General features: G+C 45.7%; 2 long non-coding RNA genes across 4 annotated transcripts; one reads left to right on the top strand and one right to left on the bottom strand.

Moving 5' to 3' along the window:
* Positions 1-1,184: 1,184 nt before the first annotated feature.
* LOC120846495 lies at positions 1,185-12,033 on the bottom strand. 2 transcript variants are annotated; one of them, XR_005717037.3, is made up of 3 exons: positions 11,968-12,033; positions 8,753-8,924; positions 1,185-1,576 (listed from the first exon to the last, which is right to left on the bottom strand). It is a non-coding gene; the product is annotated as an uncharacterized LOC120846495 (long non-coding RNA). The 2 variants fall into 2 exon arrangements; XR_005717038.1 differs by lacking the exon at positions 1,185-1,576 and adding an exon at positions 8,228-8,303.
* A 2,214-nt stretch (positions 12,034-14,247) lies between these two features.
* Positions 14,248-25,657, top strand: LOC120846465. Of its 2 annotated transcripts, none has more exons than XR_005717033.3 (3): positions 14,248-14,497; positions 18,596-18,767; positions 23,377-25,657. It is a non-coding gene; the product is annotated as an uncharacterized LOC120846465 (long non-coding RNA). The 2 variants fall into 2 exon arrangements; XR_005717032.3 differs by lacking the exon at positions 23,377-25,657 and adding an exon at positions 19,217-19,292 and having other exon boundaries at positions 14,293-14,497.
* The last annotated feature ends 1,321 nt before the right edge of the window (positions 25,658-26,978 follow it).

Here is a 26,978-nt window from a genome sequence, read left to right as displayed (position 1 = left end):
CTGGCGGAACGTCGTGTCCTACTTCGTGGTAAGCGGTCTTACTTTGGTCAGTCCTCACACGTGGGTGTATCCATCCTGATGCAGGGGCGCAGACTTCGGCATCTTGAAGCACCAACTCGCGCACAAAGTTTTCGTGAGCAAAACCAGCCACAGCAAATTCCCTTTTGCAACACGACATCTAGCAAGCAAGCCGGGCCCGCGACTACAACGAGCAATCCAGGAATCGAAACTGCGGGAGCGGGAACAATCAGTGGCCGCCAAGGACTGAGTCACGGGAGGAATGGGAGGAAGGGTAGGAGGAGGGTGGGGAAGACAGCAACAGAAGGCACAAGCGGGCGAGAAAATTAAGTTTGTCCCCAAGTGATGTTCCTCGGTGGGACTGCTTGCTGCGCTTCAAGTTCAACGACAGACAACAACTCGTACGTCGTCGATGGTTTGTCGGCGTTTGTTGCGGGTGCTGGTCACTGCAGTGGAACAGCATCAGCAACACAAACCTTTGTGGTGTTGCTGGACAAAAATCAGTGTTTGTCGCTCTAGTGCAGGGGTGGCCAGGCTGACCCGGCCTAAGAGCTACAAACAAAACTACGAAACTTTCAAGAGCCGCGGGGGGGGGGGGGGGGGGGGGGCTTTTGTCTAGAGCAATTAACGAAACTCGAACTACTTTCAATCTATCCGAGTCAAAAGCACTCCAACTGGTCGTAAGGTAGCAGCAGCACAAGACTACCAAACTGCAACCTGTCTTTCGACTTAAAACGTGTTCCATTTCTTTATTTTGGGGAAGTGCTCGTGTGATAGGGAGGGAGGAGGGCAAGGGGGAGGGGGAGGAGGGGGGGGGGACCGCGAGCTGCACTTTAACACGCGAAGTTGCGAGCCGCAGCTTGGCCACCCCTGCTCTAGTGGGACGACGCTATAAGAATTTTCTACTCAAAGTACGCAAATCTATCCCTCGGGAGGCCTTTCCCAGAATTAGCAACACCTTCCCAGATTGACAATCATGGATGAACCCCTGGTCTCAATCCTGGAAGTGTTACAGCAGTGGAAGGTGGGCACCGCAGATGCCTGTTCTGCTGCGTCTCACTAGCAAGTCAGTCGAGGGAGATTCAAGGAACTCCAAGTTGGGACATTGCGACCAAAGCAACATTTTCCCCCCTCTGCTTGAACTTCTAGAACGAGCCATACCGGGATCGAGACAATCTGCACCAGTACATGGCAGCTCCTATGACCCATCTTGTAACGCCTTCATCTCAACCGCCATTCTCCAGCAGTTCTTTTAGGCACAGTCTTCAGAAGGTAATCAAAAGAGCATGCACAAGCTACGTCAGAGGTCCATGTGCAGTTCAAGGTCTTGCATCCAAGAAATATTTCTCGAGACATTCACAACATATGTTGATGAACACCAGTGTTGCAGGCAAACATCTGCCAAGAAACCACACTTGATCATGCAGACACTTGCTTCCCAGAGGTCGATTGCGTAGAACCGGATGGTGCAGCTTGATCCTGCCCATCAACCAGGCCTTTGGCACATACCCTCTACTGTGTAGCATTGCAGATGCTTGAAGTACAGCAGACTGCCAGCCTGATGGGGCAAGAAAGACCAAGCAGTCAACCCAAGCCACTCTTGAACCAATGTGCAGAAAAGGAAATTCAAACATAGAGATATGAAACATGCTGTAGTCAAGACAGATTGTAGGTCGCTCTGCTTGTTCTGGGTGTGTCCTGATCAATCCATTAAGTGGGAGTGGGAGACGCCCTTTTAAAGGGCCCCTAAAAAAGAAAAGTATTTTTTAACAATCTATAGTCGGTGACAGGTCAAGAACGAAGTGGAAGCTTGTCCCATTTCTTTCCACTTTAGCAGTGCGAATGCTGGAGAGAGGGCGACCTCCTCTCCACCGTTCGCTCCGCTCAAGTGGAAAGGGGTGGGAGGAGATTCCACTTCGTTCTTGACCTGTCACCGACTATAGTTGGGACACGTGTGTCAAAAAAAATTTAACGTCGGGAAAAAGTTTTTTAGAGCAATATTGACGGCGCAAGACGCGATTTAGTCGGCAGTCACGTCCCTTATTGCTTGTTTTCTCTCTCGGCATTTCAGGCGCGTGGAGCAGAGGTAGATCGCCTTCGCCTTCACGACCAAGATGGTCACTTTGGAATGACCCATGACGTCATGGATTTCGCGCACAATTTCAATTAAATCTCGCAATCAATATTGCTCTAGAAAATCTTTTTTTTTTTTTTTCATGAACTTTTTTTTAGCACATGTGTCCCACTAGACTGTTTAAAAAAAACTTTTTTTTTTCTTTTCAGCGGTCTTTTAAGTTGGCCATAAAGTTACTTCCCAACCAGCAAGTTATCCCTTGAAGTCCTGCTGCATGCTACCTTAGGAAGAAAGTTGAAGATGCGAAATATGGATCGGAATGAGCAAGAATGCCTTCCAAGGCGAAAAGTATTGATGTGTATGCTCCGCCAAAGTGCTTACCCTGCTACATTTCACCAAAATGTGATGAATTTATGCCTACATTGCACCATAAGGGAGTTTCCGTTTATAACTACCGAAACTAATAGTTCAGGCGTCGCAGTACTGCCAGATTGTTCCTGTAACATTGTGCGAATCGTTCAGAACTTCCGGTTATCGCTTAGAATAACGTGTGATTTGATTAGATTTACACACCGAACATGACTCGGTACTCGGATGTTTCGTGATATCTCTCAATGTAAGTGGTATGTTCAGCAGTCTATCTCCATTGAATGCGCTTCTCACACCACGCACTGGTGCACTGCCGAGAAGCTACACCCGTAAAGTAGGCATTGCAATTCTGCACATGTCGCTTTGCCGCAGCGCAGCCTTGTCTTAAAGGGGCACTATAGTGCTTCTTGAGATCCTCGTTTTATTGTTATAACTCAATCTACGAGCACTAACCACCCTAAGAAAACAAAAATTACATTCATCTGCGGCCAATTTTCATACTAAAACAATTGATCAAAATTTTCGACACTTGGCGTCAGCGCAGAATGACAGATGGCGCTACCGAACCTTGGTGAATACGGTCAAACAACGGACGGCACGTGTCGGCTAGTCGCGGGCAATTGGGTCCACCGTGGACGAGCTGCCGACCAATCGTGCTCGTCCACGCAAGAACCCATCGCTCGCGAGTGGCTGACACGCACCGTCCGTCATTCGACCATATTCAGCAAGGTTTGGTAGCGCCATCTGTCATTCTGCGACGATGGTAAGTGTCTGGAACCATCACTTTCTTAAGATACGAATTGGCCACAAATGAATGTAATTTCTGGTTTTTTAGGATGATTAGTGCTCGTAGATTGAGGTATGACCATAGAACGAGACTTTCAAAACACACTTTAGTGCCCCATTAAAGGGATATTGAACTGAAATTTGGATTTTGCAAAATAAGGATGCATGAGCGTTGAACAAGACGCTAGGAACTTCAAGACATGACTCGTACATCAATATCTCAACCGGATGGCCACACTTTTGGAAAAGAAGGGCGTGATCGAGCGAGGTCTTTGACTTCATTGTCCTCCGGCAGAATTTCAGAATGAGGGGAAGCAGCCTCGCTTCTCTCCTCCTCGCTTCAGTTCACTAGCTCGAAGGGACGTAGCGAGGAGAGGGAATGGGACTCGTGACGAGACCTGTCTCGTCAGCCGTGTTCACTCACACAATTTTTTTCCAAAAATACAGTGATCCGTTGGAGATATCGCTGTAAGAGTGTTGTTTTGGGGTTTTGCAGCGTCCCGCCTATCCGTCCAGCTTCGTTTTGTGAGCTCGAAATTTCTGTTCACTATCGCTTTAAGGGTAAAGCACTATTCCAGGGTGAAAAGATGGACAACAAAGCATGAATTAGAAAAATATATATATATGTGAAAGGAAAGGGAACTTGGTGAATGCTGATGTGATATTTACCTTGCAGTAAACTTTGCTAAATAAAAATCTGGTTAGTCTATATCAGGGGTGGCCAAACTGCGGCTCGCGAGCCGCATGCGGCTCATTGCGGGTCTAAGTGTGGCTCGCTGGTTTTGGGTAAGTGTGCCACCCTACAACTCCTGTGTCCCAAAGACGAAGAGACTTTTAGAATTATAAGAAAAAGCTCACAGACTTGGCACCCTTGTATTACACTGCGTAGATAGAGCAGGGCTGGTTTTTGACACATTGATGTGTCCAGTGACACTGTTTCCTTTATTGTTCTAGAGAAAATTTTGAACCGTATACGCATAACAAACGTCAGGGGCAGTGGCTGGCTAGCAAACCAGCCGAAGCTTTAATTTTTGCTGAGCGGTTAAAGTAACGTTCTGCTGCTTGGTGTTATTTGTTGTAGTCAACAATTATACTTGTCCTTTTTGGAAAGCACTATTCCCTCCACATAGTTTTTTTTTTTTTTTTCTTTTTAAGTAGCCTCCCCCCCTTTACTTTTCCTGTGGCTCTTTGAACTTTTGTTATTTTGTCTGCGGCTCTAACCCCATGTCACTTTGGCCACCCCTCGCCTATTAGCCCCGAGAAGTTTGCGTGGCGCCCCCTTACGGCGAACCGGGGTGACGTCACGGCGAGGAGAGAATTTTTCTCCGGCTCGCCCCGCTCGCCCTGTGGAGGCTGCGACGACGCTAGCTGTCGGCGCGCTCGTTCCTATTTAATTTTTTTTGGCGTGTTTTTCGTAGGAAGTTTAATATTTTTTTTATGTGCCTTTATTGAGGTATGGCCTGTAGCTTCAGGCGAAACTTCGACCAACATTTTAAGCATGGTTGACAGGGCAGGCAACGCATGAATCGGAGCTGGTATATGAAAATAAAGAAATATGGTCACAATTGCAGGAGCAACACTATAGATTTACATCTCGCACAAAAAGTGCTGCTGATGGTCTGAATGAATTGGCAGGTTATGTATACTATTTTTTGTTTTGTATCTCCGTTTTTAAACAAGTTCGCCGAAGCAGAAAAGCTGCATGCCGCTCGGGTAACATGCTAAATACGGTCTGGGCCATGGGGAGAGAATCACAAGTAAGACAGCCCAAGGGCAGGGGCAAAGTAAAAAAAACAAGGAACATTTATTACATACATTGCTCGCATTTGACCTTTGCTGGATTCGGATAGTATTTCAATGGACTACACGGGTGATATCTGTGGACTTGTTTATATCAACCCTCAAGTAATGTATAACAAACGTAAGCGAAGGTGTCTAGCTCGTTATTAGTTCGTTAAGCCCTAAAATTGAGATTTTACTTAAATCGAATTTTCCTGAAGCTAAAATACCAGAACCTTTTCTCACGCAGAATGTCGCCCTTCACGGGTTCCACATTTTGTGCTACTAATGCTGCAACTACCACTGGACAAGCGTTCGAATGCTTGCTTTTACTCCTGTTTTCATCTGTTGTCAGAGAGTACAGCTGTAGGGAGTTTGGAGGCTGAGGAAGCTTTTGGAGACCTGCAGCAGTGTCTCTTTTAATTGGAAATGACAATTCAGACTAAACGGTGTATTTTCCGAATAACCAAAGCTGGAATAAAAGTGTCAGGAAAAAGTATAAACATTTCAAATTACGGCACATTTGCTGTGCATATTTTGGGCAGTCCAATACATATCATACAGGCAACTGCGGGTAATTCGGCCGTTTTTGCTGCTACCATACAAACTAAATTCTAATAATTGTGCATCTTCTATGAAATATGCCTGCATACGTGTATAAACTGTTTAATTAATTTACGAAGAAGCTACATTTATGTAAAGCAATCCTGTTCTATGATCACTTCAAAGATGATCAGACACAGGGCCTTTAAAACATCTGCGAACCAGCGTATGCAGACCGGCAGCACAAAGTCGGAGTCCCGAGCTAATTTGCCGACCACCCAAAGGCCCTTGATATGAATGCAATTTCAAATGCCTGCAAAGCGGGATGTAATATCGTCCTAAATCATGAACATGCAAGGAACAGAATTACAGCGTCCGAAACACTTGCGCCAACGCTCCACCAATCCTTCGCTAAATTGCCTTGTGTCGTGTGGACGGGCGGTGAGGTTCATCGGCGGAATTGCCTCCGCCGATAGCTTTCGGGATTTGTAACCCAATTTTCAAGGTAAAAGAGACAACCAGGCTTATAAAATGTACGGAAGCACGTCAATATCAGCCTAACTCAACGTCCTGTACACCGGGTAAACGAAGTCCAGCGCTTCGAAGAGCTTGCGGCACACAACGCCAAACCGGGAAACCGGTGCTGGGAAGCGAGCCGATGCGAGGTCGCGGAGCGGAGTACTCCCCCTGACGTCACGGTACGCCTCACCCAATCAGGGCGCGGCGACCGCAGCGACGCTTGTGTTCGCTCTCGGGGCTAATATGATAGACTTTGAGAGCTTGAAAATATTAGACACAATTCCTTTATGTGGTTAGCATACCTATTTAATGATGCTTGCTTATCCAAAAGTGCTCATCAGTGAGTAAATAATACATTCATCCCCAGAGCCTGACCTGTGATTCTGGGGGTATGCTGTGTAGTACGTCATTTATATATGTCAAGACTGACCCCAAAACAGAACTGTGAGCTACAGCCGAATATGCTGGCAGAGGGTTCGCAACATTACCGCTGCTTTCCACACTTTGGCTTCAATTTGTTAGGTGGGAATCAATCCAGTTAGTTATTACTGGTTCCATCTTAAATGTTTTGATTCTGGCCACAGGTCTCCAATGTGGCACTCAATAAGAGGCCTCATATAAGCCTACAAACCATATAAACCTGCTCTGTCATTTAGTGCTAATGCAATGAGCTGTTTCCTATGGTCTGTTCACTACCAAGCTGACATTGCGGTGGGAGCTACACATTCACTGGACCTATCGACCGCCTTCCACTCGTCACTGGACCCTGCTCCTGGCGCATGGATGTAGGCGGGGCAATGTGATCAGATGGCAAATGATGGGCGTACAACTGGTCCAGCAAGCACGTAGCTTCCTATGCACCGTCAGCTTAGGGGTGAACGGAAAATACCAGTTGTGCGACTGTACATAGGCCAGGTCACAACCCGTGTCGTCTAGGTTTATGGCGATTTAGCTCTGCCATAACCCAGGAAGGAATCAGACCATCTCATTTTTCTCCGACACGATTCACAGTGGTCCCATTGGAAGGAAATGAGATACATTTAATTCCCTCATGAGCTACAATGGAACTAAATAGCCATAAAACCTTTATCCATGACGACACACACGCAGCACCCGAAACGAAGGTGTGGGATGGCGATATGTGATGCCATTAAATGACAAAGCAGTACAACATCATGCTTGTGTTTAATATCTGTTAAAGTGCATGGTGGTTCTGCAATAACCCGCACATTAAGTTGAGAAAACTAATTCGCAACTAGCAGCATGGTTTTTAAAAAAAATATTGTTTGGAATTTTTGTGCGACGCTTGATGTCCCCATTATTTAGGTTCATCAAAATTGAGTGCTGAAAAAACATTGATTCAAGGCTTTTACAGTACCTCTTTCCTCATTCCATTTCATTGAAAAATTTCCCCCCTAAATCTAGCGGAAAATTTTCCCCGCTAAATCTACCGGAAAAATTTCCCCGCTAAATTTAGCGGGAAAACCCCCGCTAAATCTAGCGGAAAAACCCTCTAGATTTAGCGGGGAAGCTTTTCCGCTAAATTTAGCGGGGAAATTTTTCCGCTAAATTTAGCGTGAAAATTTTCCCCGCTAAATCTAGCGGAAAAAATTTCTCCGCTAAATCCAGGGGAAAAATTTCACCGCTAAATCTAGCGGAAAAATTTCCCCGCTAAATCTAGCGGAAAAACTTCCCCGCTAAATCTAGCGGAAAAATTTCCCCGCTAAATCTAGCGGAAAAATTTCCCCACTAAATCTAGCGGAAAAACTTCCCTGCTAGATCTAGCGGAAAATTTTCCCCGCTAAATCTAGCGGAAAAAATTTCTCCGCTAGATCTAGCAGGGAAATACTGGTCACGTGACCTGGGGGGTCACGTGACCCCTCCCCGAGGTCACGTGACCCCCTTCCGAGGTCACGTGACCCCCTTCCGAGGTCACGTGACCCCCTTCCGAGGTCACGTGACCTCGGGGGGCACGTGACTCTCCCTCCACGAGGACCCCCTCCCCTGAGGTCACGTGACCCCAACAAGGTCACGTGCCCTCGGGGGGGGGGGGGGGTCATGTGTGACCCTTTCCCCTATGTCACGTGACCCCCGAGAAACCGTGGCCCTCAGTACACTTCCCTCCTCCTCCTCAAGAGTTGCGCTCCAATTCGGCGTTACAGGGAGTGGTAAACGGCTTTCACTTTTTTCTCCGACACGATTCACAGTGGTCCCACTGGAAGGAAATGAGATACATTTAATTCCCTCATGAGCTACAATGGAACTAAATAGCCATAAAACCTTTATCCATGACGACACACACGCAGCACCCGAAACGAAGGTGTGGGATGGCGATATGTGATGCCATTAAATGACAAAGCAGTACAACATCATGCTTGTGTTTAATATCTGTTAAAGTGCATGGTGGTTCTGCAATAACCCGCACATTAAGTTGAGAAAACTAATTCGCAACTAGTAGCATGGTTTTGTAAAAAATATTGTTTGGAATTTTTGTGTGCCGCTTGATGTCCCCATTATTTAGGTTCATCAAAATTGAGTGCTGAAAAAACATTGATTCAAGGCTTTTACAGTACCTCTTTCCTCATTCCATTTCATTGAATGGCAGTGACAGCACCATAAGAATTGAACAAAGAGTGAAATCTGCCACCTTGTTGACAAACCTACCTGCTGAAGGTGGCCACGAGATTCCCTTGTCACCACTTGGTCACTTGAATAAGCCGTTAACTATTGTATCTAGTTGTACTATGGCAGCAATGTTGTAGCTGTGATGCTCGTCGGGCCAGGTCTCTTTCAGATGTGCATATTTCCGTCAGAGAGTAGCCCATCGCCATGGCAGCTGGTATGACAAGAGTATAAATACATTAGCCAAAAAATTGAACAGTCAGACAAGCTAGTCTACATGCCACACAATTCTACACAAGGAGACTAAAAAAAAAATGAAAGCAATGCAACATTGCCTTTACAGGGCTGTGTATCTCAATTCTCTTCCCTAGCCCTGCGTTGACCAAGACGTGATGTGTGCATACTTGCAAGTTCAGACGAAATGGGACAATCTACCTATGCGGTCTCTATAGTTTTGCATTGCAAAGGCAGACCATGTTTTTATTTTGGCAGTGACAAGGAGGCTACAGGCATAATCTGAGGTTCTTTTATAGATCAAAACAATTCTGTAAAGCGAACCCACGTTACAGCCTGTACCATGTCTACGTGAGGAGAGTTAAATTCTGGTTTCTCTCCTGAATGTCTATAATGAAGCACTATATGCCTAGCAGTGCTAGAACATTTCTTTGTCAAAGGCTACCCAGCAGCACAAAGTGAGTAAGGCACAGAACTTCCTTCAGTTTAAAAGGTTGAAACAGCGCAAAAACGACGGACAGGGTAAAGAAGGACACGATTTTAGACAACTGAAGAACCTTCAGTTGTCTAAGACCGGAGAATGAACCTCTCACAGGGGTGAATGTGCACAAAACGTGTCATTTAGGAATGTATAATAATGAGTGCGTTGTGAGCCAGATGTAGATAATGCGACAGATATATACTTTATGATGACATCTGAGCGTATGTACAATGTCTCGACATGCGAATTTGCTGTCCAGCCAAACATATTCCCCACTGCTTTATTCTGAGCGACGATTGCTACTCAATAACGTCACTGCAGCGTGGTGGTTTCAGACGGTGCTGTGTCATTAGCTATTTTCAGACGTCGGAAACTTAGCAGCAGACGGAAAAACTACTGTCGCAACTTCTACATCCATTCAGCCCAACTAGCTGACTAGATAAAATCATAACTAGGGATGTTGCAAACCTGCTGAGATTGCAGGAGTTAAGGTTTGAACTTGAAAAGTTTGCAAATTTCAAACCCTGCTGTGTTTTGAATTTGAAAAGTTTGAAGATGTCAAGTTTCTGAAAGTTCAGGTTTGAAGATTCCAACTCTCTTTACAGATTGAGTATGAAAAGTTTGAAAATTTCTAATTTCTTAGCTATTCAAGTTCAAAGAATTCGAATTTAAATTTTTGAATCTCGAGGAACGAAATCAAATACCACAATATAAAATAAAGATTTTAAGGACTCATGTGGAAAAAACGTGAAAGTGCTACAAAATTGACTAAAAATGTTGCACATTTTATTTTGTACCATAAACACTACTTTCTTCTCGGTATCAGGTTCTCGTGATACTTCTCGTTATTTATCATGATTTATGAAACAAGCCTTGAATTGAATGGTTCAGCGACAAGCCTTGAGGCGGTCTAGTATGCATCAGGAATTGCTACCTCTTTGCAAACTGGAAGCAATGCGATTGAATACCCCTAAATGAGATGCTGGCATGAGACAACGAAATATAAACAAGTTGATGCGTGCAGACAAAGTCGCCAAGGCAAAACATCTTGCTTCACGAAAGTTTGTAGTTGCTCTGGGCATTTATTTCCAGTGGGATGACCCGTGGAGCAGAGAGAACACTCCACGCAGGTACAGCACCCGACAGAGCTCGAGGCCAAGGAGCATGCAACCAGAAAAGCTCGCAGGTCCCCCGCCCCCCAAGATACAGCTGATGAGGTAATGACCGGTCGTGCATCAGGCTCACTACACTGCCGGTTTCTTTGGCACCTCAGTGGCTCCAAGGCAAGGCACCGGCCTACAGACACCAGGTGGCGGATTCTGACACCGGCCCAGGTGCCTGTAATTTGACAAAGGCTTATTGCGGAAAAGGTCATGTAATCAAGCTTTCTGTTGCACGTCTGATCCCCAGGTGGTCCAAATTAATTGTCAGTCATCTGCTGAGGTGTTCCAAATGCTTGTCGTCGGTTTGGCTTGTAAAACACCCAGATTTGATTTTGCATAGCTGGTTCTTTGCGCTTTCCTTCTTAGAAAAATAAGAAAACAAGCGTAGATATTAGTTGCTTTAAAATGCAAGCGGATACTGTTGATAACGGATCAAGTGCCTATCCAGTGTTGCCTCTCACGAGTCGGTGTCGCTTTCAGTGCGCGCCTTTCCCCAACCAGCCACTAACCGGAGGAGATCGGGCAACTTGCATTAAAAAGCAGCTAGGGTTATGAACAATGCCCCAGAAAAGTGCCTTTGTCGGATTTCCAACCTAAAGACAAGAAACCTGCAGGTTACTTTGGGGCAACCTACGCAGTTTTACACGGTAGAGGCTCTGTGCGAAAGCAGGAGAAAAAACTTCCAGGTACGAGGCCGGCTGCCACCCCAAAGCGAGTCGTTGGTGGCACCACCACATCTTTGTGTTACTAATATTTAAGACCTTATACGATTTGGGTAAAGTTTCTTCACACTTCGTCAAACTTCTGTATGTTTCACGTACCCAATTTTTCCCCTTCCACTGGAAACCTCAAAGATTATTTTTCAGTTTCCACTTCAAGTTTTTTCCAGAATGAAAAAAATTATAATGTTTCAGTCTGACTCCGGCTTGTACACAAATTGAAGTTTTTTTTCTGATGTTTGGTTTTCTTTTCAGTTCGATGCCCTGGAGGATTAATGAAACCCACTGTCTACGATACAGATGACCTCTTTCGTCTTCATACCTTGAAAAATGTACAGACCGCCAACGCAGCATCAGTTTGTACCGTCGACTCGGTCACATAATCGTCACTTCAGTGTTGCGTCGTGCAAGCAACTGAAAAAGGGGTTGGCTTTCAAGGCACAGTGTTATGTAAGGAAAGTAATGGTGACCAGTTCCAGTCCCAACCCAACTATCCACCTCGTGCAGAGCTTGTGAGCTCCGTTTATAAGGCCCCCCCCGGCCACTACAAACAGCTGATTTCACTCTCCTTGAGCACATAAGTTAATGTTATTCAAGGTTATTGCGTTCCGTAACTTCATTGTACAGTGTACCTTGCGAGCGCATAAGGCACCGCCATACCTGGGGCCATGTAAGCAGACTTGGACGGGTGAAATCCAGGCGGTCTTGATATCACGAAAGCTCACCTGCACCGTCAAAAAGTAAGGAACAATATGTTTGAAACAATCTTTCTTTGAATTCAGCACATCTACGAACCTCCAACGAAGTTGGCCCTGCGAACAGGAGAGTTCACGATTGGTTTGCAAGGCATTCCGTTACGGGGTTCTGTCGCACACTTTAAATGTTTTGCCAGTAACTGATATTTTCTGTTTTCTTTTTTTTTTTTCATAGTTTTAAAGTGGCAAGATGTGAGTGAGTATAGCGCACACCTTAAAGGCCGGTTCTCACATGCAGCGAAGCGCTGATGTAGCGCTCCTCACGTGCCGTCAGCTACTTATCGTCTGCCATGAGCAACAGTATTGACGGTGCAATACAAAACTGGTGAACGTTGCCGTCAGCACGCGCTTAGCGCGAGGTCAGCGCTATGCTTGTAGCGCTCCGCTGCATGTGTGAACAGGCCTTAAGAACGAAAAGCTTAATCCAGTTATTTTTTACTTAAGTACCGGGTATAGCTTGATTACGTTAAGCTAGGGTCATACTGCTTATACATCATACAAAAAACAGTCTGCATACAGATTTGAGGGCAAGTCACCGTGAGATCCATGCTTCGAATGCAGCCTGGCAATGGGTTCAAGGAGAAACTTAGCATGCAACATTCGAACCACAGATATTGCGGTGACATGCGTGTGCAGACTGTCCTTTGTATGATGTATAGGTGGTGTGACCCCGGCCAGCCGTCTTCTGGGTAAAAGCAGAATGTCCCGCCATCACATTGAGAACCCAGCCAGCTGACACGGGGGATTCGCGTCATAGGCTTCTGAAACATGAGCTCTTGAAAGCAGGGCAAAAGGGGCGGGGTGCTTCACATTGGGTGCTTTCGTGCACCACCCGCAAAAGGCTGCTGAAACCCTATAAAAAATTTTCATTTGAACCATTTTTGCTGCTATTTGCACAACCTACAGCTGCACAGTGATGAGGCATAACAATTATGAAGCCAAGCCGTGAGAATAGCGGGGGTGGTCAAGCCAAACCAATCCTGTCTGAGCGACTGAGTGGACGAGAGAGCCCCCAAAAATGGTGCCTTTCCCTTTCCTCCTCTCTCCGAGTTCACAGATGCACCCAGGTATACATGGCTAGCACTGACGTCACATCAGCCGCCATTGCTCCATACCATACGCCTGTTTCTGTACGTTCTGCAGCATACATTTGACACCATCAAATTTGTCTTCTGGGCAAGGCTTGCCGAGAGAAACAAATTGAATGGTGCGAAATGTATGCTGCAAAAGGTACGATGCAGCAATGGCAGCTGGTACGGTGTCATATGACGCCCGTGCAAGGCATGTATACAAAGTCTGCAAACACAGATATGAGACCTGTAAACGTGGGTTAGGCACTGAGAACAAAACTGACACCTGGATATGCATGTTTTCAAGTAATTTGGTGTGAGATACTAGTGTCATCGTACATGCAACCTAATAAATTATGTATATTCTTCTATCCTGGAAAATTTAATACGATCCATGTACTGGCTCGAGCGTACACGGTGGCCGGCTAGCAGTCACACATGCGTAAGGGTTGCAACCTTTCTGCCTAGCCTTGCGCGTTGTCGTGTACGCACCAATCTCTTGTGCAAAGAAATCAGAATTAAAATGTGTCACTACCTCGAAATCTGCCTTCAACAACATGAAATCAAACGGGGCTATACCGATCTCTTTCTGCCCGTTAGAGACTCCGCAACAAATTCTGAAGTTTAATCATATCAAGGCTGGCAGCCTGCTATTTGGGTATTTGTTTTTGATCGGCATGCGAAATGTGCACCACGATTGTTTCTGTACTCATTATATGGCTAACATCAGACTTGATGCTTGTACCCAAAGGTTACATCAAAATGTTTCACATATATCGGAGCATAGCGTCACTTAATAAGCAATCAGAGCAAACTTGCCAAAGGACGCAGTCTGCAGGCGACGTAGGTTCATGTAGCCCTCCTTGGTGTAGCCCACGGTGGAAGAAACGAAATGTTTCTTCCACTGTGGTGTAGCCAGATGATGGGCGCAGCCATGACAGTTTGAATTTATGATGTAGCAGAAAGTTTCGCACATCAACTTTGGTTACTTATTACGTTCGTTATATGTAAACCAAAACAAAATATTTAACTACAATTGTTATTTATTATTTATTATATATTGTTTAATGTTTTAATACATTAACTTAACGTTAACGAACCTAACGACTACGAATGAACAGAAACGAAATCGACAACAAGCAAAATGGCTGCGACCAGTTGACGCTGCGGTGGTGAAGTTATCAGCATTTAACGTTGCTGGATTTAGTTGTAAGCTCTTACACCACTATAATTCGACACGAGATTTCTGAAAAGTCGACACGCTATAAATAAAGCTGTAGCGTGCCCTTCTATTTAATTAGAGCTGAAAATACATTTGGGAGTGAAGTGATTTGAATCTGAGCAGTCGCCCGCTGCAACACAACGGTATGTATTCACGATTCACGAAGATTTCTTGTGCAAGTATCGGAAGATATTCCTTAAAGCATGGCTCACGGGGCATTTTCATCATCTTAAGCGGCCTTGAAAAAGGGAAATAATGGAAGCTACACAAAGGAATGAAACGTTCGGATCGAATAGAATTGTTCGACGGTGCCGAAAGACAAAATTGAACGAGTTGTAATTTACGGAGTGTAGAAGCTTAGCACACGAGCGACGTTGTATTTGTTAACTCTACTAAAGATTTGAGTGATATGGATACCTTTTGCGCGATATAACGTTGCAAGCACGGTTGTGCTTCTTATTTCCTTACAGTTTGCACCTAATTTTCTGAAATTAGAACACCTGACGAAGAGTTTATATTCTACAATTCAAAAGACGATAACATTGAAGATGACATAAATATCGTTTCTTTTAAGCCATTGTTTATGTTATCGTATTTTAAATTGTAAAGCACCGAGGTATTTATGTTTTTCCGGAGTTTACAGAAACACGACAAAGAAGGTCCCAACATTAAAAAGAATGTTTGTGACTCGTAATCTCGAGACTGTCGCTCAGGGCTTCCCTCTCTCTGTTTTCTGCAGTCACATGGAATGATAACACTAAACTCTTCATAAAAGAAAAAAAAAAGATTAAGGTTTTGAGTAGTATTGAGCTGTTGGGCACCAGGGCATTGAATGGAAAAGAAAACTGAACATCAGAAAAAAACTTTTATTTGTGTGCAAACCGGAATCACACCGAAACATTATAATTTTTTTTTGCATTCTGGAGTGAAACCGAAAAATAATCTTTGAGGTTTCCAGTTCAAGGTGAAACATACAGAAGTTTGACGAATTTCGAACTTCTGAACAGAAATTTGACGAAGTGTGAAGAAACTTTAACCAAATCGTATAAGGTCTTAAATATTATTAACACAAAGATGTGGTGGTGCTACCAACGACTCGCTTGTGGTGGCGGCTGGCCTCGTACCTGAAAGTCGTACCGTGTAAAACTGCGTAGGTTGCCCCAAAGTAACCTTTAGGTCCCTTGTCTGCAGGTTTGAAATCCGACAAAGGCACTTTACTGGGGCGTTGTTCATAAGCTTGCTTAGGAGAAGAGTGTGTTGGTTCAAGTCATGCATGAAGAAAGAATAAAACAATTAAAACAGGGACAACACAACCGCATCTTTCAACTAGCAACAGATGAGTAAAATTTCCACAGCAAGCAGTCGACTATACCCAGGAGGGAAAGGGGGGAGAAGGGGAGATAAAAAACGCGAAGTGCAAATCAGAGAGGTGGGTTTTTCTCGAATTTCAGAAATTGAACCTCAGTTTTCGTCAGCAGGAGGGAAGGGTTTGACACATTGTTTTTTGCTCTGGTCATGGCAAATGACTCTATGATCTCCCTGCTGCTGTAACATGTCAAACCCTTCCCTCCTGCTGACGAAAACTGAGGTTCAATTTCTAAAATCCGAGACAAACCCACCTCTCTGATTTCCACTTTGCGTTTTTTATCTCCCCTTCTCCCCCCTTTCCCTCCTGGGTATAGTCGGCTGCTCGCTGTGGAAAGTTTACTCATCTGTTGTGTGGTTGTGTTGTCCCTGTTTTAATTGTTTTATTCTTCATCCATGGTTGTTCATAACCCTGGCTGTTTTTGAATGCAAGTTGCCCAATCTCCTCGTGTTAGTGGCTGGTTGGGGAAAGGTGCGCACTGAAAGAGACACCGATTCGTGAGAGGCAACACTGGATAGGCACTTGATCCATTATCGTCAGTATCCAGTTGCATTTTAAAAGCGACTAATATCTCCACTTGTTTTCTTATTTTTCTAAGAAGGAAAGCGCGAAGAACCAGCTATGCAAAATTAAATCTGGGAGTTTTACGAGCCAAGCAGACGACGGGCATTCGGAACACCTCAGCAGACGAGTAAGGATTAATTGGGACCACCTGGGGATCATTTGACGTGCAACAGAAAGCTTGATTGCACGACCTTCTCGGCAATAAGCCTTTGTCAAATTGTGGGCACCTGGGCTGGGATTAAAACCTGCCACCTGGGGTCTGTAGGCCGGTGCCTTTCCTTGGAGCCACTGAGGTGCCAAAGAAACCGGCAGTGTAGTGAACCTGATGCACGACCGGTCATTACCTGATCAGCTGTATCTTGGGGGGCCGGGGGACCTGCGAGCTTGTCTGGTTGCATGCTCCTTGGCCTTGAGCTCTGTCGGGTGCTGTACGTGCATGCAGTGTTTTCTCTGCCCCACGGGCTATCCCACTGGAAATAAACGCCCAGAGCAACTACAAACTTTCGCGAAGCAAGATGTCTTGCTTTGGCGACATTGTCTGCACGCATCATCTTGCATATTTCGTTGTCTCATGCCAGCATCTCATTTAGGGGTATTCAATCGCATTGCTTCCAGTTTGCAAAGAGGTAGCAGTTCCTGATGCACACTAGACCGCCTCAAGGCTTGTCGCTGAACCATCCAATTCAAGGCTTGTTTCATAAATCATGATAAATAACGAGAAGTATCCTAAGAACCCGGTACCGAGAAGAAAGTAGTGTTTATGGCACAAGATAAAATGTGCAGCGTTTTTAGTCAACTTTGTAGCACTTCCACGTTTTTTCCGGATGAGCCCTTAAAAACTTTATTTTAAATTGTGGTATTTGATCTTGTACCTTGAAATTCGAAAACCTAAATTAGAATTTTTCGAACATAAATAGCAAAGAAATTCGAAATTTTCAAACTTTTCATACTCAATGTGTAAAGAGAGTTGAAATCTTTAAACTTGAACTTTCAGAAACTTGACATTATCAAAATTTTCAAATTCAAAACACAGCAGGGTTTGAAATTTGCAAACTTTTCAAATTCAAACCTTACCTCCTCCAACCTCAGCAGGTTTGTGACATCCCTAGTTATGATTTTATCTAGTCAGCTAGTTGGGCTGAATGGATCTAGAAGTTGCGACAATAGTTTTTCCGTCTGCTGCTAAGTTTCCGACGTCTGAAAATAGCTAATGACACAGCACCGTCTGAAACCACCATGCTGCAGTGACGTTATTGAGTAGCGATCGTCGCTCAGAATAAAGCAGTGGGGAGCATGCTTGCCTGGACAGCAAATTCGCATGTCTAGACATTGTACAGTCAGCACAGAATGAAACCCGAATGCCGGAATGCGTGGCCATCGTCACAGGCTGCTCCGCTGGAGGGCCCCTGAGAACTAATGAAAATGTGCCTTGGAGCGAGGGTGCAGGTCCTACTAAGATGTGCTCGACCCTCGCGCGGCGTATCTGAGACTTTCCCGTTTCGCCGGTGGTCGAGGGTCAAGCACAGCTTAGTAGGACACGCACCCTGGCACCTCGGTGCATTTTCATTAGTTCTCAGGGGCCCTCCAAGTGGAGCAGCCTGTGTCGATGGCCACGTGTTGCGGCGTTCGGGTTTCATTCCGTGCTGACTGTACATACGCTCAGATGGCGTCATAAATTATACATCTGTCGTATTTTCTACATCCGGCCCGCACTCATTGTTATACATTTCTAAATGGTGTTTTTCGTGCAAATTCACCCCTGTGAGAGGTTCATTCTCTGGTCTTAGACAACTGAAGGAAGTTCTGTGTCTTACTCGCTTTGTGCTGCTGGGTAGCCTTTGACAAAGAAATGCTATAGCACAGCTAGGTGTATAGTGCTTTATTATAGACAATCAGGAGAGCAACCAGAATTTGTGTCACCTCACTTAGACATGGTACAGGCTGTAACGTGTGGGTTTGCTTTACAGAATTGTTATGCTCTAAAAAAAAAGAAAAAGAACCTCAGATTATGCCTGTAGTCTCCTTGTGACTGCCGACATAAAAACATGGTTTGCCTTTGGCATGCAAACTATAGAGACGGTGTAGGTAGATTGTCGTATTCGTCTGAACTTGCAAGTATGCACACATCACGTCTTGGTCAACGCAGGGCTAGGGAAGAGAGGTCAGATACACAGCCCTGCAAAGACAATGTTGCATTGCTTTCATTTTTTTTTTTTTTTTAGTCTCCATGTGTAGAATTGTGTGGCATGTGGACTGGCTTGTCTGACTGTTCAATTTTTTGGCTAATGTATTTATACTCTTGTCATACCAGCTGCCATGGCGATGGCCTACTCTCTGACGGGAATATGCACATCTGAAAGAGACCTGGCCCGACGAGCATCACAGCTACAACATTGCTGCCATAGTACAACTAGATACAAGAGTTAACGGCTTATTCAAGTGACCAAGTGGTGACAAGGGAATCTCGTGGCCACCTTCAGCAGGTAGGTTTGTCAACAAGGTGGCAGATTTCACTCTTTGTTCAATTCTTATGGTGCTGTCACTGCCGTTCAATGAAATGGAATGAGGAAAGAGGTACTGTAAAAGCCTTGAATCAATGTTTTTCCAGCACTCAATTTTGATGAACCTAAATAATGGGGACATCAAGCGGCACACAAAAATTCCAAACAATATTTTTTACAAAACCATGCTGCTAGTTGCGAATTAGTTTTCTCAACTTAATGTGCGGGTTATTGCAGAACCACCATGCACTTTAACAGATATTAAACACAAGCATGATGTTGTACTGCTTTGTCATTTAATGGCATCACATATCGCCATCCCACACCTTCGTTTCGGGTGCTGCGTGTGTGTCGTCATGGATAAAGGTTTTATGGCTATTTAGTTCCATTGTAGCTCATGAGGGAATTAAATGTATCTCATTTCCTTCCAGTGGGACCACTGTGAATCGTGTCGGAGAAAAAAGTGAAAGCCGTTTACCACTCCCTGTAACGCCGAATTGGAGCGCAGCTCTTGAGGAGGAGGAGGGAAGTGTACTGAGGGCCACGGTTTCTCGGGGGTCACGTGACATAGGGGAAAGGGTCACACATGACCCCCCCCCCCCCGAGGGCACGTGACCTTGTTGGGGTCACGTGACCTCAGGGGAGGGGGTCCTCGTGGAGGGAGAGTCACGTGCCCCCCGAGGTCACGTGACCTCGGAAGGGGGTCACGTGACCTCGGGGAGGGGTCACGTGACCCCCCAGGTCACATGACCAGTATTTCCCTGCTAGATCTAGCGGAGAAATTTTTTCCGCTAGATTTAGCGGGGAAAATTTTCCGCTAGATCTAGCGGGGAAGTTTTTCCGCTAGATTTAGTGGGGAAATTTTTCCGCTAGATTTAGCGGGGAAATTTTTCCGCTAGATTTAGCAGGGAAGTTTTTCCGCTAGATTTAGCGGGGAAATTTTTCCGCTAGATTTAGCGGGGAAATTTTTCCGCTAGATTTAGCGGTGAAATTTTTCCCCTGGATTTAGCGGAGAAATTTTTTCCGCTAGATTTAGCGGGAAAAATTTCCACGCTAAATTTAGCGGAAAAATTTCCCCGCTAAATTTAGCGGAAAAGCTTCCCCGCTAAATCTAGCGGGTTTTTCCGCTAGATTTAGCGGGGGTTTTCCCGCTAAATTAAGCGGGGAAATTTTTCCGCTAGATTTAGCGGGGAAAATTTTCCGCTAGATTTAGGGGGGAAATTTTTCCGCTAGATTTAGCGGGGAAATTTTTTCCGCTAGATTTAGCGGGGAAAATTTTCCGCTAGATCTAGCGGGGAAGTTTTTCCGCTAGATTTAGCGGGAAAATTTTTCTGCTAGATTTAGCGGGGAAATTTACCCATAATGCACCGCGCGGTTACGCCGACGGCGACGCCGCTCAAACCGGGAACGGGCGCCTAAGAGCTGCGCTTTAAAATGAGATGGTCTGGCTCCTTCCTGGGTTATGGCAGAGCTAAATCGCCACAAACCTAGACGACACGGGTTCTGACCTGGCCTATGTACAGTCGCACAACTGGTATACTCCGTTCACCCCTAAGCTGACGGTGCATAGGAAGCTACGTGCTTGCTGGACCAGTTGTACGCCCATCATTTGCCATCTGATCACATTGCCCCGCCTACATCCATGCGCCAGGAGCAGGGTCCAGTGACGAGTGGAAGGCGGTCGATAGGTCCAGTGAATGTGTAGCTCCCACCGCACTGTCAGCTTGGTAGTGAACAGACCATAGGAAACAGCTCATTGCATTAGTACTAAATGACAGAGCAGGTTTATATGGTTTGTAGGCCTATATGAGGCCTCTTATTGAGTGCCACATTGGAGACCTGTGGCCACAATCAAAACATTTAAGATGGAACCAGTAATAACTAACTGGATTGATTCCCACCTAACAAATTGAAGCCAAAGTGTGGAAAGCAGCGGTAATGTTGCGAACCCTCTGCCAGCATATTCGGCTGTAGCTCACAGTTCTGTTTTGGGGTCAGTCTTGACATATATAAATGACGTACTACACAGCATACCCCCAGAATCACAGGTCAGGCTCTGGGGATGAATGTATTATTTACTCACTGATGAGCACTTTGGATAAGCAAGCATAATTAAATAGGTATGCTAACCACATAAAGGAATTGTGTCTAATATTTTCAAGGTGTCAAAGTCTATCATATAGACTAACCGGATTTTTATTTAGCTAAGTTTACTGCAAGGTAAATATCACATCAGCATTCACCAAGTTCCCTTTCCTTTCACATATATATATTTTTTTCTAATTCATGCTTTGTTCATCTTTTCACTCTGGAATAGTGCTTTACCCTTAAAGCGATAGTGAACAGAAATTTCGAGCTCACAAAACGAGGCTGGACGGATAGGCGGGACGCTGCAAAACCCCAAAACAACACTCATACAGCGATATCGCTATCGGATCGCTGTATTTTTGGAAAAGAAGTGCATGAGTGAACATGGTTGACGAGACAAGTCTCATCACGATTCCCATTCCCTTTCTCGCTACATCCCTTCGAGCTAGTGAACCGAAGCAAGGAGGAGAGAAGCGAGGCTGCTTCCCCTCATTCTGAAATTCTGCTGGAGGACAATGATGTCAAAGGCCTCGCTCGATCACGCCCTTCTTTTCCAAAAGTGTGGCCATCCGGTTGAGATATTGATGCACGAGTCATGTCTTGAAGTTCCAAGCGTCTTGTTCAACGCTAATGCATCCTTATTTTGCAAAATCCAAATTTCGGTTCAATATTCCTTTAATTAGCCACTAAAGCGTGTTTTGAGAGTCTTGTTCTATGGTCATACCTCAATCTACTAGCTCTTATCATACTAAACAACCAGAAATTACATTCATCCGCGGCCGATTTGTATCTTAAATAAGTGATGGTTCCAGACACTTACCATCGTCGCAGAATGACAGATGGCGCTACCGAACCTGGCTGAATATGGTCGAACAACGGACACCGCATGGCAGCCACTCACGAGTGATGGGTTCTTGCGTGGACAAGCACGACTGGTCGGCAGCTCGTCCACGGTGGACCCAATCGCTCACGAGTGGCCGACACGTGACGTCCGTTGTTTGACCGTATTCACCAAGGTTCGGTAGCGCCATCTGTCATTCTGCGCTGACGCTAAGTTTCGAGAATTTTGATCAATTGTTTTAGTATGCAAATTGGCCGCAGATGAATGTAATTTTTGTTTTCTTAGGATGGTTAGTGCTCGTAGATTGAGTTATAACAATAAAACAAGGATCTCAAGAAGCACTATAGTGCCCCTTTAACACAAGGCTGCGCTGCGGCAAAGCGACATATGCAGAATTGCAATGCCTACTTTACGGGTGTAGCTTCTCGGCAGTGCACCAGTGCGTGGTGTGAGAAGCGCATTCAATGAAGATAGACTGCTGAACATACCACTTACATCGAGAGATATCACGAAACATCCGAGTACTGAGTCATGTTCGGTATGTAAATCTAATCAAATCACACGTTATTCTAAGCGATAACCGGAAGTTCTGAACGATTCGCACAATGTTACAGGAACAATCTGGCAGTACTGCGACGCCTGAACTATTAGTTTTGGCAGTTATAAACGGAAACTCCCTTATGATGCAATGTAGGCATAAATTCATCACATTTTGGTGAAATGTAGCAGGGTAAGCACTTTGGCGGAGCATACACATCAATGCTTTTCGCCTTGGAAGGCATTCTTGCTCATTCCGATCCAAATTTCCCATCTGCAACTTTCTTGCTAAGGTAGCATGCAGCAGGACTTCAAGGGATAACTTGCTGGTTGGGAAGTAACTTTATGGCTAACTTAAAAGACCGCTGAAAAGAAAAAAAAAAGTTTTTTTTAAACAGTCTAGTGGGACACATGTGCTAAAAAAAAGTTCATGAAAAAAAAAAAAAGTTTTTCTAGAGCAATATTGATTGCGAGATTTAATTGAAATTGTGCGCGAAATCCATGACGTCACGGGTCATTCCAAAGTGACCATCTTGGTCGTGAAGGCGAAGGCGATCTACCTCTGCTCCACGCGCCTGAAATGCCGAATAAGAAAACAAGCGGTAAGGGACGTGACTGCCAACTAAATCGCGTCTTGCGCCGTCAATATTGCTCAAAAAAATTTTTTCCTGACGTGAATTTCTTTTTTTGAACACCCAGAACACTATAGTTGGGACACCAACTATAGTGTCCCAACTATAGTTGGTGACAGGTCAAGAACGAAGTGGAATCTCCTCCCACCCCTTTCCACTTCAGCGGGGCAAACGGTGGAGAGGAGTTCGCCTCCTCTCCAGAGTTCGCACTGCTAAAGTGGAAAGAGGTAGGACGAGCTTACACTTCATTCTTGACCTGTCACCAACCATAGATTGTTAAAAAAAAAACTTTTTTTTTTTCAGGGGCCCTTTAAAAGGGCGAGTCTCCGACTCCCACTTAATGGATTGATCAGGACACAACCAGAACAAGCATAGCGACTTACAATCTGTCTTGACTACAGCATGTTTCATACCTCCATGTTTGAATTTCCTTTTCTGCACATTGGTTCAAGAGTGGCTTGGATTGACTGCTTGGTCTTTCTTTCCCCATCAGGCTGGTAGTCTACTGTACTTCAAGCATCTGCAATGCTACACAGTAGAGGGAACGTGCCAAAGGCCTGGTTGATGGGCAAAATCAAGCTGCACCATCCGGTTCTACGCAATCGACCTCTGGAAAGCAAATGTCTGCATGATCAAGTGTGGTTTCTTGGCAGATGATCGCCTGCGACACTGGTGTTCATCAACATATGTTGTGAATGTCTCGAGAAATATTTCTTGGATGCGAGACCTTGAACCGCACCTGGACCTCTGACGTAGCTTGTGCATGCTCTTTTGATTACCTTCTGAAGACTGTGCCTAAAAGAACTGCTGGAGAATGGCGGTTGAGATGAAGGCGTTACAAGATGGGTCATAGGAGCTGCCGTGTACTGGTGCAGATTGTATTGATCCCGGTGTGGCTCGTTCTAGAAGTTTAAGACCAAGCAGAGGGGGGAAAATGGTGCTTTGGTCGCAATGGGGGGTCCCAACTTGGAGTTCCTCGAATCTCCCTCGACTGACTTGCTAGTGAGTTGCATGCAGCAGAACAGGCATCTGCGGTGCCCACCTTCCACTGCTGTAACACTTCCAGGATTGAGACCAGGGGTTCATCCATGATTGTCAATCTGGGAGGGTGTTGCTAATTCTGGGAAAGGCCTCCCAAGGGATAGATTTGCGTACTTTGAGAAGAAAATTCTTATAGCGTCGTCCCACTAGAGCAGGGGTGGCCGAGCTGCGGCTCGCAACTTCGCGTGTTAAAGTGCAGCTCGCGGTCCCCCCCCCCCTCCTCCCCCTCCCCCTTGCCCTCCTCCCTCCCTATCACACGAGCACTTCCCCAAAAAAAGAAATGGAACACGTTTTAAGTCGAAAGACAGGTTGCAGTTTGGTAGTCTTGTGCTGCTGCTACCTTACGACCAGTTGGAGTGCTTTTGACTCGGATAGATTGAAAGTAGTTCGAGTTTCGTTAATTGCTCTAGACAAAAGCCCCCCCCCCCCCCCCGCGGCTCTTGAAAGTTTCGTAGTTTTGTTTGTAGCTCTTAGGCCGGGTCAGCCTGGCCACCCCTGCACTAGAGCGACAAACACTGATTTTTGTCCAGCAACACCACAAAGGTTTGTGTTGCTGATGCTGTTCCACTGCAATGACCAGCACCCGCAACAAACGCCGACAAACCATCGACGACGTACGAGTTGTTGTCTGTCGTTGAAGTTGAAGCGCAGCAAGCAGTCCTACCGAGGAACATCACTTGGGGACAAACTTAATTTTCTCGCCCGCTTGTGCCTTCTGTTGCTGTCTTCCTCACCCTCCTCCTACCCTTCCTCCCATGACTCAGTCCTTGGCGGCCACTGATCGTTCCCGCTCCCGCAGTTCCGATTCCTCGATTGCTCGTAGTAGTCGCGGGTGCGGCTTGCTTGCTAGATGTCGTGTTGCAAAAGGGAATTCGTTGTGGCTGGTTTTGCTCACGAAAACTTGGTGCGCTAGTTGGTGCTTCAAGATGCCGAAGTCTACGCCCCTGCATCAGGATGGATCCACCCATGTGCGAGGACTGACCAAAGACCGCTCACCACGAAGTAGGACACGACATTCCGCCAGTTCTGCGGCAAGCCATTCCGGCAAATTGAGAGACTTGTCATCCATTCTGTGATTGTCCCCCGTAAAACGCCTGCCATTCGGTCATTCGGATATGAAATTAAAAACGTCATCAAATCGACGTGAAAAGCCGTCACGCTCACCTGGAATGCTTTGAACAACCCAAAAAAAGGAACGATTCAGGAATTCTAGTTCGGAAAAAGTTGGGTGTCGATTGTCACGACTGTTTTCGGAAAGTCGCCAACGGCAAATGAAGACAAGCGGAAGCTTTAAACAAGGAATAAAGTAATCGTCTCCATTTTCACCGTGTTTGTCAGCGAGTTTGACGCCCAAAGAGCAAAACAAGAAAATCGCGTCGCCATACTCTGTTTGTCTCTGTATTTTGAAGTGTTTTGTTGACACCAGGAAACAAGTTTCCTTGTCCCCGTGTTCTTTGTCGTGTCTGCCAGGTGGGACAGCAGACTCCGACAAACAGGCTGTTTGTCGGTGTCGTATGTCGCTCATTGTCGTCTGTCGCTCTAGTGGGATGCGGCTACTAGGGACTCGACCTGGGGCATGTTAGGGGTGTGTGCGTATAAGTCGCTGGTCGTAAGAACCAGCAGCATTGCATTCGTTGTGCTCAGTGTTGTGGATCTTGTGTGGATCTGCCTGTAATTTATGGGGCCTTTAGAACTTCAGCATTACACAGTGATGACATCAGCAGCTGGAAATTGATGGGACCGAAATAAAGATGACAAAACTAGACTGTAGCTGGAGTCTATCACTAGCATGGAGAAGCTATCAATAGCATGGACTTCAGATTCACACAAGAATGTCCCGTGGGTAACAGGATTTGATGCACAAGTAATTCTGAAGATGGCATTAATGCTTCTGTTCTAATTCCCATGGACCTCCACAGGCTGAAAGGGAAGGTGACATTCCAGGTAACTGAACAGGTCACATACCTATGTATCAAGTGCAGAGAAGGGAACAGTGAACAAAAAGGCACCAGGAAAAGGTCCCTATCTATTGAAACCGAGTTCTGTATGGGTTTTTATTCTCTGCTCCTTGGGGTTAAAAAGACATATTGGAGCAGTCCTAGCTCACCTCCAGTGCTGATCAAAATAACACGACGTGAAATCATGATAGGCGTAAGAAACAAACAGCTTGAAACCAATTCGCGTCCTTTTAATTTCACAAAACTTGGTATGCGCCAAATAGCCTAAAACCGGTACAAATCAAAGCAGTCTGTGCAATAAAACGTGAAAATACGGCAGAAAAAGTAAACATTTGCGGGGCGTAAAACCGCGGAAGTAAATCCGTTCATGGCAATCTTGTTCAGCACAAACAAGTGTTCATTCAACTGTGAAGCATTGAAATGGATATAAAATCTGCATAGCGTTTCAGAGCAAGAAAAACAGCGAATTAATTGAGCAGTACGATTGACAACATTGCGGGCGCTACGCGGGCGCGTAGGAAGGCGACAAGGCTTACTTTGATAAGAGCCACACGGAAAACGTTGACACCAGCCACACGCTGTGCAGGGCTATCGTTCTCGCTTCTTGAATTACGGTTGAAAAGCACTGCGCATTAGCACTGCAAGCACTCCACGTGTACACGGTTTCAATTGGGTCCATATCACAAGAGCGAATGACATTTTAGCGAACGGCGACATTTGAGCGAATGATCGTTTTAGCGAATAACGGGGGCGCGCGTTAACCCATCCGTCGCGCTGCGCTTTAAGGCACGACCACATTGGCGTCGCGGAGGCCTGCGGCGCGGCGGTCGGCGCTGCCGTTTGCCGACCGAAACCAGTTTTCGGCTTCAACGGCGCGACGTACGGCGCCGCAGAGTCAACCGCTCCGTGCGCGGTTCAAAGCCGGGCGCCGCACGCCGCAGAAGAGAGGAGCCAATGGGAAGTGGCGTAGATAGTGACGTCGCGATGCCATGGCAACGCTCAAGCCGGTCCTCGGCTCGTCTTTCACGTTCCGAAGGACGTGTTTCGCGTCGTCTGCTCTTCCTATTTTCCCCCGATGCCTTCCCCAACGGAGCGG

Source organism: Ixodes scapularis, unplaced genomic scaffold, assembly GCF_016920785.2.
Source record: "Ixodes scapularis isolate PalLabHiFi unplaced genomic scaffold, ASM1692078v2 PGA_scaffold9__187_contigs__length_104089568, whole genome shotgun sequence".
Taxonomy (NCBI): domain Eukaryota; kingdom Metazoa; phylum Arthropoda; class Arachnida; order Ixodida; family Ixodidae; genus Ixodes; species Ixodes scapularis.
Note: the sequence above shows the minus strand (reverse complement) of the source record. Positions and strands in the feature narration are given on the sequence as shown.